Here is a 13739-nt window from a genome sequence, read left to right as displayed (position 1 = left end):
TAAGGCCGTACAACCCTTGTTATGAACATCGCAGACATTTTGAAAAAAGTTAAAAGCTTGCATTTCACCAGTTTGATGTTATAACTTTCATTTGTAAAGTAAACTATTGTTTTGGTGCCTTTGGCAATGTTATCATGAATGTCTATGATTTATTTTTACATAAACATAAAAATCAAAAAGCTAGAACCTCCCTGCCCCTGAGTAGGAGTGAGGTTGCTAGTGTTATCAGGGAGTGTGGGTGGGTTGACTACGTGCTCTTCGCAGACTGTGAAAAGTTCTTTGAAACTATTTGCTGCATTGTTACTAGGAGTAGAAATACAGAGTTGATATGACTGTCCGGTAGTCATCTACTAAAATGCGTAGTGTTGCCTGCATGCTGTATCATCATTTGTTTTGAGAGACTTCCTCCAATAACACTCAAGTCTTCTATCCACATGTTTTAGATGGATCATATCTGAAGATTCTATTCTATTCTATTCTATTTGACACGTTTTGACTTTTCCATTTAAATGGAGCAGTAATGCTTAATGCATCTTGAATCTTCTCAGAAAATTGATTCAGTATGGCCCTGTATGTATGTAGCTGAGTATGGGATGTTGCAGACAAGGATGCTAAGCAGCTTCATCATGATATGATATGATATTATGCACTATTTATATTGCTCACAGCTGCTCCGAGGAGTGTTCCGGCGCAGTACTAGCTGAGAGTTGGAGAGGAAGAAGTTAATCCTGCATGAAGAACCGGGATTTTCAAGTTTTTCTATTTAAAACCTGGATAATGGGGTGTAATTCCAAGGGGAGCTGATTCCAGACAGAAGTACCCCACAAAGAAAATGATCTGCCTCCTGATGTCTGTCTCCGGATCCTGGGGATGCATGCTAGAAATGTATTAGTGGATCGTAGCTGTCTTAGAGGGTTGTAGAAGCTGAATCTGGCACTTTGATAAGTAGGTCCTTTACAGTAAAGGGCTGCATGTACCAACACCATAGCCTTGAATTTCACTCTGTCCCTGATGGGCAGCCAATGGAGATCATTCTATCGTACATGAAAAAAGAAACCTTCTCACAAGGACTTCAGATCCAGTGCCCAGGGGACATTCCCCACTGTTTTTGGGGATGCTTCCATTATGATTCACATCATTACACTCATATCGGAGAGTGATACCCTGGAGCACGGCACAACGTTTAAACAACTTCAATAGAAACAGTAGTGCGCCAACATCCTACCTTTAGGATCATTAAGATGAGACATGATATGCGGCTGCCTTGGCAGATTGAGCAGAAGTCGAGCTGCCATGTTCTGGATCACCTGAAGTCTCTCCGAGATATTCCAGAAGGCCTACATAAAGGGCATTACCATAGTCGTTTCGGGACGTCATCAAAGCCTGGATAACTGTCTTCTTTGTATGAAAACACAAGAAAGGCGGAAATTTCTTTAGTGATCTCATGATCCCAAAGCAGGTTCCAGCCACCTATTAATTTGGGGACCGAAAGACAGCCTATTATCAAACAAAATCTGCAATATTTTACCAAATCACTTTAAGTATCAGGCGGGGTGCATCTTCTGGCCAAAAAGGTAGCCAGAACTGTGGCGGGAGCTCCCCAAAGAGGAGAATTTCAGTTTTGTCTTCATTCCATTTCAATTGCGCCTTTACTAGCCAATGAAAAACTGCTTAGAGACAGATTTTAATATGAGATCTCTTCCATTCTGTTCCTTTGTTCCAGGAAAAGAGCAATCATCTTTATGCAGTTGACAGCCAGTCATACCTTAAGGTGAAGTCTAACTCTGACCACTCAGTCCTACCCTCTTGTGTAATCAACTTACAGGAGTGACTAAAAAGCAGAGACTGAAACTCAGTCAGCTAAGACTCGTCTCAGCTGCATCTTCCATGTGAATGGAGACAGAATAAATGTTGCCCGGCTCGCTGGCTTTCAGCCTCCAAACGTTGGATCGGCTCAATACTTAAGAGTCATATTAGGTAAAAAATGTACCCCTCAAGCCCCACATGCTCAATCTGACAAAAAGAGCCTTGGTCCAACTCAAATTACTTTGTAACTGTGAACCTCTTCTGTGGTCTGGTGACCTAAAACCTCCAGTGTGGTCCCTTGTCCCCTCCTGCCTGGCCTGCTGCAATTCACTTCTCATTGGAGTTCTTAAGAAAAGCCAAGCACCTTTAACATCTTCTGCTATTCCGCAGCTCGGCTAGCCTCAAATTCCTCCAGATATGGCCATTTCACACTGTCCACCTCTTCCTTAAATTGACACCGAATTGAGGCATGATACACCTATTAGTAGTACTGACAAAGCCAACAGGTCTGGCGTTGGCTGTCAACCTTGTGTGTTTGTCAATGCTTGTTTTGTTTTGGCCTGGTTTTTCCATAACTTTATTATTGGGGAACCTGCCAGAACCTTATCAGTCATTAAGAAAACATTGTCTTGAAGCAAACAAGTATTTTTGCTCTACAAAAGCACACATTGCCATGGTTCTCCCTGGTACTTAAGGGACCTACTTTTTTGTGTCTACATGCTCAAGTGGGCTGATCCTCTTCCTCATGCTGTATGCTGGAGGGGTTGAAAGAAAATGTGAATGACTCAGTAAAGACCAGTAGATGAAGAGGGCTGGCTGAAAGCCCCAACACATTTATTATTAGGGCTCCCAGTTTTATGGATTTTATAAAATGTCCATCTGTATTTATCCATATTTATTTTATGGCCCTCTTATTGCTATTTATCCATATTTATTTTGTGTTTTAAGAATGAATAGAGTAATAATATGATACATTTCCACATTTTTTAACTGATAAAAATGTGCTCATACTTTGATGCCTGTTGCGTTCTAGCAAATTAAGCAACCAATAGAGCAAAACACTACACCCACATGTAAATATTAGCATTACATACAAATATATGGTAACATTTAATGAAATCTCATCCTGGTTTTTACCTCCCCATGCTGCCTATCTGCTCAACTGTTGGCTTTGAATACATGAAGGACAGCCTTGAAAGTCACTCACAAGAAGCACAAGAAGCTCAATTCTCTGTACTTTTTTGCTTTTAAACATAAAATACAGACAGGAAACACATTGCTCTCCGTCTGTATTTATTTGTAAAAAAAATCAGTAAAAAAAGAAAACTAGGATCCTTATACATATAATTATTGTAAAAGCAAGCGGCCGTGCGAATAGCCAGACCTAAAAATTGAACTCGAGGGCCGACCTTTGGTTCAAAGGTCATGCGAAATACTGACCGAAGACTGGCTCAGGGAGTTTTCTGTGTGAAACAATCTTCTCCAGGCACCAATTCTGCAAAATGTTATACCTGCATAAAAACTTTCCACTGAGGCCTACTGAAAAGGCACCCGTTTTTGGGGAAATATCTATGTAAATGTTATCCTTCCACTCCATTTCGAAATTACGTCACGCTTAACGATCCTGTCAGAGCTCTTGCCTCCAGACTTCTGAACATATACTTTAGAGAAATATACAAACGCTTGTAACGTCTTTTCAGAATGTGCTGCATGACTGAATTGTTGGAAATGTTATAAAAAATAAACCAGCAAGCTCTCCTTTCATCCTGTAAGTTGTTTTGAAACAGCTGTAACTCTCAAATCATTGGTTATATATTGTATTGTGAGTTGAAAAGAATATTGTGAGGCGTTTGCCGTCCTCTGGACCTAGTTCTCACCAATATAAAACTTCAATAATAAAAATATAAAAGTGTCGTAGTCCCACCATTGCTTGTTCTACTGCTAGTGCTTTTAAAATGGAAGAATCATATCAATTGTGTGTACTATTAAATCGGGAAAAACCAGCACGTTATTTTCAGCGCTCAGATGTTTTACGACTGCGTTGGGGCGCATGTATGAAACAAGTTATGGTCATTGATTTTATTAGCCTTTCTGTTTTGTTCTGTACTGGTGGCAAACGTAGATTTCAACATAGCCCATGGAATACAAGCACCACAGTAGAAGCAGTAAACGTCTCCCTTTTCCAGGAATCACAGAACTTACATTCCTTGTCAGCTCCAGCAAGAATGGCTCACAGTGCCGAGTATGGTTCCCTGCCCCCGCACTGTTTTTTTTTCCTCGACTGGAAAGAGGGGAACTGGGTGTCTTTCCTAGAGCTCCAGCGCCCCCTGTCACTCAAATAGTAAATAGCGATGTTTCCCTTTCCTGCAGGATAGGCCAAGATTAACTCCGCTGTACTAACTGCGCACACACGCTGCAGGAACCTTCGAGGCATTCGACATGCAAACACCCCCATCCGCAACGCACACATTACTGTAGGAAAGACACAAACAGCTCAGCGTGTGTATCTGTGAGGGGATCGGTGCGTGAGCCGAAGTCCCAGCCCCTGCCTGCTCTGTCAGATGGATGGCCCTCCCTGCCCGACCGGTTTTAACTTTATTAAAAACTAAGCTTGCCAAAGAACACACGGCTCGCCTCTCCCTCCATACACATCCAGGCATTGTGTGCTGCTTCTCGATGGGTTTTGTGTGATTGGCACATGCGCTGTGAAAACACTCCGAGGCGCTTCCAAAACACCCCCTCATAAAGGTGGTATGGGGACGTACATCCGTTATTTCACATTTGTAGGACTTCTCCAGTCCCTGCTGTTAAGCAAAAATCCCCTGTCAGGCATGTTTGCCAAGGCAGCGGGCACTGCCCCTCGTCCAGCCTCCTACTCACGGGGGCACACAAGCCAGAATGTGGAGCCCGCCCAAAAACACGGACCAGACTGACTACTCGCACTGTTTATGTGGATGACTCACGTTTTTTTTGTTTAACCAACTAAAGACGTTTGATATCTGAGAACCCGCCTCCCTCCCAAAGTGTCCCTAAAGCCAATTCAAGATGACGGCTCAAGGCAATGCCCCCTCGGTTCTCCCCAAAGACGAGAGCCGCTAGTGCTGCCTCATAGAGTTACCTACTTGTCGGTATGTTTGAGAAATATTTTGTTGCAGAAATCATAATATTAACCTGTCTACTGATGCATATGTTTTAGATTGAGAAAGTTAAAAAACATAAGTATCAGCATTTTGCCTAACACACGGGGTTTCTGGTCCACCACAGCACGAGTTTACATATGTGAGGAACGTGAACACACACAGACACGTAGATAAACACATACTTAGTAACACGCAGAACGCACAGACACTCGCACATATAAAAACACGCATAGAAATTAGAAACAAGTATAGAAGACACACAAAAACACCATACACACCCAAGCACAGAAGAGACACACAATGATACGCAATATATTTATATATGCAATAAACACAATCATGCAAGAACACATACAAGCACCTATACAGATTCACAGGAACACACACAAGACTCAGGCACACACAAATACACGCAGAACGGCAAGCACACACACATGCTACCAGATTTACAGTATGGGCATATAAATATTCCCCGCGTCTCTCTTTAGCACCAGGGCGCACACCGCCCAAGCCTGTGCAGTGTGTCTCCCTGCCCAGCTCTCTGGGGGCCCCAGGACGCACACCACCCAAGCCAGTGCAGTGTGTCTTCCTGCCTGGCTCTCTGGGTGCACCAGGATGCACACCACCCAAGCCAGTGCAGTGTGTCTCCCTGCCCAGCTCTCTGGGTGCACCAGGACGCACACCACCCAAGTCAGTGCAGTGTGTCTCCCTGCCCACAGCTCTCTGGGTGCACCAGGGCGCACACCACCCAAGCCAGTGCAGTGTGTCTTCCTGCCCGGCTCTCTGGGTGCACCAGGACGCACACCACCCAAGTCAGTGCAGTGTGTCTCCCTGCCCAGCTCTCTGGGTGCACCAGGACGCACACCACCCAAGTAAGTGCAGTGTGTCTCCCTGCCCAGCTCTCTGGGGGCCCCAGGACGCACACCACCCAAGCCAGTGCAGTGTGTCTTCCTGCCCGGCTCTCTGGGTGCACCAGGACGCACACCACCCAAGTCAGTGCAGTGTGTCTCCCTGCCCAGCTCTCTGGGTGCACCAGGACGCACACCACCCAAGCCTGTGCAGTGTGTCTCCCTGCCCAGCTCTCTGGGTGCACCAGGATGCACACCACCCAAGTCAGTGCAGTGTGTCTCCCTGCCCAGCTCTCTGGGTGCACCAGGGCACACACCACCCACAGTGCAGTGTGTCTCCCTGCCAGGCTCTCTGGGTGCACTAGGACGCACACCACCCAAGTCAGTGCAGTGTTTCTCCCTGCCCAGCTCTCTGGGTGCACCAGGACGCACACCACCCAAGTCAGTGCAGTGTGTCTCCCTGCCCAGCTCTCTGGGGGCCCCAGGACGCACACCACCCAAGCCAGTGCAGTGTGTCTTCCTGCCCGGCTCTCTGGGTGCACCAGGATGCACACCATCCAAGTCAGTGCAGTGTGTCTCCCTGCCCAGCTCTCTGGGTGCACCAGGACGCACACCACCCAAGCCTGTGCAGTGTGTCTCCCTGCCCAGCTCTCTGGGTGCACCAGGACGCACACCACCCAAGTCAGTGCAGTGTGTCTCCCTGCCCAGCTCTCTGGGTGCACCAGGGCGCACACCACCCACAGTGCAGTGTGTCTCCCTGCCAGGCTCTCTGGGTGCACCAGGACGCACACCACCCAAGTAAGTGCAGTGTGTCTCCCTGCCCAGCTCACTGGGTGCACCAGGACGCACACCACCCAAGCCAGTGCCCTGTGTCTCCCTACCCAGCTCTCTGGGTGCACCAGGACGCACACCGCCAACAGTGCAGTGTTTCTCCCTGCCCAGCTCTCTGGGTGCACCAGGACGCACACCACCCAAGTCAGTGCAGTGTGTCTCCCTGCCCAGCTCTCTGGGTGCACCAGGACGCACACCACCAACAGTGCAGTGTGTCTCCCTGTCCAGCTCTCTGGGTGCACCAGGGCGCACACCACCCAAGCCAGTGCAGTGTGTCTCCCTGCCCGGCTCTCTGGGTGCACCAGGGCGCACACTACCCAAGCCAGTGCAGAGTGTCTCCCTGCCCAGCTCACTGGGTGAACCAGGACGCACACCACCCAAGTCAGTGCAGTGTGTCTCCCTGTCCAGCTCTCCGGGTGCACCAGGACGCACGCCACCCAAGCCAGTGCAGTGTGTCTCCCTGCCCAGCTCTCTAGGTGCACCAGGACGCACACCACCCAAGTAAGTGCAGTGTGCCCTGCCCAGCTCTCTGGGTGCACCAGGGCGCACACCACCCAAGTAAGTGCAGTGTGTCTCCCTGCCCAGCTCTCTGGATGCACCAGGGCGCACACCACCCAAGTAAGTGCAGTGTGTCTCCCTGCCCAGCTCTCTGGGTGCACCAGGGCGCACACCACCCAAGTAAGTGCAGTGTGTCTCCCTGCCCAGCTCACTGGGTGCACCAGGATGCACACCACCCAAGTCAGTGCAGTGTGTCTTCCTGCCCAGCTCTCTGGGTGCACCAGGGCGCACACCACCCACAGTGCAGTGTGTCTCCCTGCCCAGCTCACTGGGTGCACCAGGACGCACACCACCCAAGTCAGTGCAGTGTGTCTTCCTGCCCAGCTCTCTGAGTGCACCAGGGCGCACACCGCCCACAGTGCAGTGTGTCTCCCTGCCCAGCTCTCTGGGTGCACCAGGACGCACACCACCCAAGTCAGTGCAGTGTGTCTTCCTGCCCAGCTCTCTGAGTGCACCAGGGCGCACACCGCCCACAGTGCAGTGTGTCTCCCTGCCAGGCTCTCTGGGTGCACCAGGACGCACACCACCCAAGTCAGTGCAGTGTGTCTCCCTGCCCAGCTCTCTGGGTGCACCAGGGCGCACACCACCCACAGTGCAGTGTGTCTCCCTGTCCGGCTCTCTGGGTGCACCAGGACGCACACCACCCAAGCCAGTGCAGTGTGTCTTCCTGCCCAGCTCTCTGGGTGCACCAGGGCGCACACCACCCACAGTGCAGTGTGTCTCCCTGCCCAGCTCACTGGGTGCACCAGGACGCACACCACCCAAGTAAGTGCAGAGTGTCTCCCTGCCCAGCTCACTGGGTGCACCAGGGCGCACACCACCCACAGTGCAGTGTGTCTCCCTGCCCAGCTCACTGGGTGCACCAGGACGCACACCACCCAAGTAAGTGCAGAGTGTCTCCCTGCCCGGCTCTCTGGGTGCACCAGGGCGCACACCACCCACAGTGCAGTGTGTCTTCCTGTCCGGCTCTCTGGGTGCACCAGGGCGCACACCACCCAAGTAAGTGCAGTGTGTCTCCCTGCCCAGCTCACTGGGTGCACCAGGGTGCACACCACCCACAGTGCAGTGTGTCTCCCTGCCCAGCTCACTGGGTGCACCAGGACGCACACCACCCAAGTCAGTGCAGTGTGTCTCCCTGCCCAGCTCTCTGGGTGCACCAGGACGCACACCACCCAAGCCAGTGCAGTGTGTCTTTCTGCCCGGCTCTCTGGTAGCACCAGGACGCACACCACCCAAGCCAGTGCAGTGTGTCTCCCTGCCCAGCTCTCTGGGTGCACCAGGAGGCACACCACCCAAGCCAGTGCAGTGTGTCTTCCTGCCCGGCTCTCTGGGTGCACCAGGATGCACACCATCCAAGTCAGTGCAGTGTGTCTCCCTGCCCAGCTCTCTGGGTGCACCAGGACGCACACCACCCAAGCCAGTGCAGAGTGTCTCCCTGCCCAGCTCTCTGGATGCACCAGGACGCACACCACCCAAGCCAGTGCAGTGTGTCTCCCTGCCCAGCTCTCTGGGTGCACCAGGACGCACACCACCCAAGCCAGTGCAGAGTGTCTCCCTGACCAGCTCTCTGGGTGCACCAGGACGCACACCACCCAAGCCAGTGCAGTGTGTCTTCCTGCCCGGCTCTCTGGGTGCACCAGGATGCACACCATCCAAGTCAGTGCAGTGTGTCTCCCTGCCCAGCTCTCTGGGTGCACCAGGACGCACACCACCCAAGCCAGTGCAGAGTGTCTCCCTGCCCAGCTCTCTGGATGCACCAGGACGCACACCACCCAAGCCAGTGCAGTGTGTCTCCCTGCCCAGCTCTCTGGGTGCACCAGGACGCACACCACCCAAGCCAGTGCAGAGTGTCTCCCTGACCAGCTCTCTGGGTGCACCAGGACGCACACCACCCAAGCCAGTGCAGTTTTTCTCCCTGCCCCGCTCTCTGGGGGCCCCAGGACGCACACCACCCAAGCCTGTGCAGTGTGTCTCCCTACCCAGCTCTCTGGGGGTCCCAGGACGCACCCCACCCAAGCCAGTGCAGTGTGTCTTCCTGCCCGGCTCTCTGGTTGCATCAGGGCGCACACCACCCAAGCCAGTGCAGTGTGTCTTCCTGCCCGGCTCTCTGGTTGCATCAGGGCGCACACCACCCAAGCCTGTGCAGTGTGTCTCCCTACCCAGCTCTCTGGGGGTCCCAGGACGCACTCCACCCAAGCCTGTGCAGTGTGTCTCCCTACCCAGCTCTCTGGGGGTCCCAGGACGCACCCCACCCAAGCCAGTGCAGTGTGTCTTCCTGCCCGGCTCTCTGGTTGCATCAGGGCGCACACCACCCAAGCCTGTGCAGTGTGTCTCCCTACCCAGCTCTCTGGGGGTCCCAGGACGCACCCCACCCAAGCCAGTGCACTGTGTCTCCCTACCCAGCTCTCTGGGTGCACCAGGACGCACACCACCCAAACCAGTGCAGAGTGTCTCCCTGCCCAGCTCTCTGGGTGCGCCAGGGCGCACACTACCCAAGTCAGTGCACCAGGACTCCTGCCACCCTCGCCCCAGCAGTGTGTCCATGCCCAGCTCTCTTAGCGCAACAACACGCAGGGCTCCCATTCATGAAACTCCTAGATGTTGCAATGTTCACAGAGAGCTGGTTTTTTTCGCTCCATGAAATTGCAAAAAAAAGCCAAAGCCACCAAAATCCACATATGGCATCTCCCCTCCTGCTGCTGGCGGGGTTAGAGGGAGGAGGAGACAGAGCCCTGTCAGAGTAAGAGCCCCCCGGCTGTCCCGCCCGCCCGGCTCCCATCCCTGGGCTCTTACTCTGGAGGCGGCAGAGGTGGGGGTTTCATTTCCTGACAGCTATTTACTTAAACAGATGATTAGTTTTTAGAAGGATGGGCTATAACATTGAATCAATTACAAGACGCGCGTTTCGGAGACCATCACAGTCGGGAAACTAAAGGAGGACAGAGTGGCAGCGAGGCGCAAAGACACTGGATTGTTTTTCTTTTTCTTTTTTGGGTACTTTCTTGGACTTTTACTATTTTGGATTATTGGAACTGAGAAGGTAAGCAAGAGGCAGACTTTTACACTCTGTATTTTTTTTATACCACTCTGTTTTGGAGAACGTTTGCTTCGAACACAATTTGCAAACTGCTATTTAAGACTTATTTTGAGGTTATGTTTGGTGATTACTGGTGAGACGTACTTCAGTGCAGAAAAGAAGGTTTTGCGCTTTGTTTCCCCGGGCTGAGTTCATGTCTGCAGATGTGGGCAGCGGTGCTCTGCAGGACTGGCGTTGATTGTGGTCCGGGGGTATTGGCTGGATGGATGGAATGCACAATATTTGCCCTCTGCGGAGTGGCGGTTTTAAGCACATCTCGGAGTCGGTGTGTGACTCTTGGGGTGAGATGTCCGGCTTTGCACTTTATATGATAAAACCCTGCGCTTCGGAGCCAGGACCGTGCTGCAGCCCGTCTGCTCCCGGCGTATTCTGGAGGTGACGTGATCCTTGGCCGCTCTTGTGCCAGGGACCTGCCACGGCTCCTAGGGGGGACCGCGATGGAGCCGGGCTTGAGTGGAGATGGTCAGCTTTGCGCGAGGGGGGCCCTCGCACACAGAGCGGGGTGCGCACATGATACCCGGTGCGCGTGTTTTCAAGTGGCGGCAAAGGCTGCCAGTGCCGGGTGCGCCAGGAGACGCACCAAGGTCCTGTCTGGGGCTCAGATGGGGAGGATGCAGCAGGAAGCAGAGAGCCACGTATGCCGAGGAAGCTGAGAGCGCGCGCTGAGGGTGCCCGCGTTGGTACCTTGGGCTGAGGTTGTTGCGAGAGTTCACAAAGTGCATTTATCGTCACCCAGGAGGGAGGCGGCGTAGGGATGTCTGAGGGGGGACCTCGCGCAGGGGAGTCTGGTGAAACTTCACACTGGAAGTACATTAGAAGATGGTTACACAGTGCGGCGGAGGGGTGTCTCGGAGGTATCTCGTGCAGGGGGAAGACGCGTGTGGATCTATGATGTGCTGGGAGTTTGTAGGCCTGGATTGTGTTGCGAATCCTTCATTGCCCCCTCAGACTGGGACATCCACCGCGGGGCCGCTTTGGAAGGGGCTTGCAGCAAGCGGGAGGGGCTGCGGGCCTGAGCTGGACTGGGAACCATCGCTGCCTCCGGTAGCCCCGGTACCCAGGCGCGGGGCCGCGCAAACAGCGGCCGGCTGCAGACAAGGGCCCCTGTGCAAGCTATGGTGGGCCTGAGCTAGTCTGGGGGACGCTTCTGCCCCCCCTCCCCTCAGTCTTCTGGAAACAGCGCGGAGCCGCTGGGGGAATGGTCGGCTGCAGACTGGGGGCCCCAAGTAGAGAGAGGGGACAGGGGAGGGCTGGGCCTTACCGACCTACGCCCGCCCCATCTCTCCTCTGGCCCCGCCATCCCCAGGATCGAGCCGAGGTACCGCTCAGTAAGGGCCCGGCTGCAGAGGGGCCCCAGTGCCTGCGCTGGGCATGGTGTATCCCCTCACTGGCCCGTCAGCCCCAGGATCGAGGCCGCTCAGTCAGAGCCCCGCTGCAGAGGGGCTAGGGAGCTGCGCTGGGCTGAGTGTCCCCTCACTGGGAGGGCCCCAGGCTCTGCGCGCGCTGGGTGTCCCTTCACTGCCCGTGATCGAGCCATGGTGCCGCTCAGGAAGAGGCCGACTTTAGAGGGGCCCCAAGGTCTGCGCAGTCTCAGTGTCCCCGCACTGGCCCCTTAGCCCCAGCCCCAGGTTCTGCGCACTCTGGCTGTCCCCTCTCTGGCCCGTCAGTCAGCCCCAGGGTCGAGCCATTGTGCCGCTCAGTCAGAGCCCCGCTGCGGAGGGGCTCGAGGGCTGCGCTGCGCTGGGTGTCCCCGCACTGGCCCTGGGCCCCAGGCCCCGCGCGCGCTGGGCGTCCCTTCACTGTCCCGTCAGCCCGGGGTCGAGCCCTGGTGCCGCTCAGGAAGTGGCCGGCTGCAGCGGTAGCCCCAGGGGAGGCGGCTGCGCGCAGGCTGCCGGCTCTGCCGCCTCCCGGCCACGGACCCTCTAATGACAAACACATGGAGGCGGCTGCGCAGCGCCCGCCTCAGGCCCACGGCTGGGACGTGTGGCCTCTGAGGACGGACCCGCAGAGCCGCTATAACCCGGAGAGACGCTCTTTGTATCACACTGAGGCCAAGAGCTGACGGGGCAGAGAGGCTGCCAGCAGGGTTCAACAGGCCTCTGCACCGCGGGAAAAAGCCCCACCATAGCGTCTATCCCTGGTCCCTCTGCGCTTTCTCTATTCCTACCAACTGTACCTTCGAGCCACAGCGTTTGGACGCATTATTGTGCATCCACAGCAGATAACTTCCTGAAGATGCGGTTGGCCTCTCTGAACGGGTTTGTTACGGGTTTGTTCTGTGCATTATTCATTGTCTTTCCTGTGCGTGGTTGCTGGCATTGCATTCACCAAAAGTTTGTGTACAATGCTCTGTTCTGGAATACGTGATACAAGTATATAGGTTACGGGCTGAGTTCGAAGGGTGTGTGCGCAATGCCCTGTTCTAGAATAGTAATAAAAGTATAAGGACTGGCCTTAGATGATTTGGGTGCAATGCTCTGTAGTGAAATAAGCGATTAAAGTAGATTTTGTAAGTACTGGCATCAGGCCGGCTGTGAACAGGGCCCTGTGCTGGAACAGTTGATGAAGGTATACACTTAAAGGCCTGGCCTTGGATGGTTTGTGCGCAATGCCTTGTTCTGGAACAGGTGATAAAGTCTACACGTAAAGGACTGCCGTCAGATGATAAGTGCGCAATGCCCTATTCTGGAATAGTGATAAAAGTATACACTTGAAGGACTGGCCTTAGATGGGATGTGAGCAATGCCCTTTTCAGGAATACAAGATACAAGTATATACGTAAAAGACTGCCGTAAAGGACTGGCCCTGTTCTGGAATACGTGATAAAAGTATACAAGTTAAGGACTGGCCTCTGATGGTGACTTCCAGGGTAGATACCTGGCTCAGCTTAAAATGGTGACCGAAGGCCCATGCACTGTGCCTCTCGCCCCAGCAAAAATATTATAGCGGGGTTGTGGCAATTGCCACATATAATCGGGCCCCCAATGTCCTGTTCTTGATACTGCATTTCATGCCTGTGCCCCGCGTGCTTTAGGCCGTTTGGGGAGGCTGCCATTTCCCTTGGTTCCGTCTGGCCACGGTCCCTGCCTGCCTGGGTCGCGGTCCCGAGCCACCGTTCTTCCCTGAGGTCAGCCTCGGGCCGGCCTGGTCCTGCGCCTCTTAATTTCCACGGAGGTGCTACGCAGCGTCCGGGAGTCTCACTGGACGCCTGTGTTGTGGTGGTCCGAGGTCGAGCGCCCTAGCCGTTAGGCCAACTCCTCTCCTCTCTCTGTGTAATTGCCCGTGTGTTTCAAGTTATTGTGCTGTGGTGGTGCCAGGGGCACTGTGATTGGGCCCATGTGGGTGAAGGTGGCTGTTCTTGGGAGGCGCGAGTGCCTGTGGCATTGGCAGACAGTACCTGTGCTGTGGTTATGCAGGGGCGCTCGGCGTGGGCGCCCGTGTGCCTCGGGTGGTCGTGCT

General features: G+C 53.6%; 1 protein-coding gene across 1 annotated transcript in view; it reads left to right on the top strand.

Annotated features, from left to right (window-relative positions):
• Nucleotides 1-10085: 10085 nt before the first annotated feature.
• PDGFRA (platelet derived growth factor receptor alpha) overlaps nucleotides 10086-13739 on the top strand; it is an 89859-nt gene continuing 86205 nt past the window's right edge. Inside the window, exon 1 of the mRNA XM_078678188.1 lies at nucleotides 10086-10223. The gene's annotated coding sequence lies outside the window, so the exon portion shown is untranslated. The remainder of the gene's footprint in view (nucleotides 10224-13739) is intronic.

This window comes from Lissotriton helveticus, chromosome 2_2 (assembly GCF_964261635.1).
Source record: "Lissotriton helveticus chromosome 2_2, aLisHel1.1, whole genome shotgun sequence".
Classification (NCBI taxonomy): domain Eukaryota; kingdom Metazoa; phylum Chordata; class Amphibia; order Caudata; family Salamandridae; genus Lissotriton; species Lissotriton helveticus.
The sequence above is the reverse complement of the archived record's forward strand: the minus strand, read 5'-3'. Positions and strand labels throughout refer to the sequence as shown.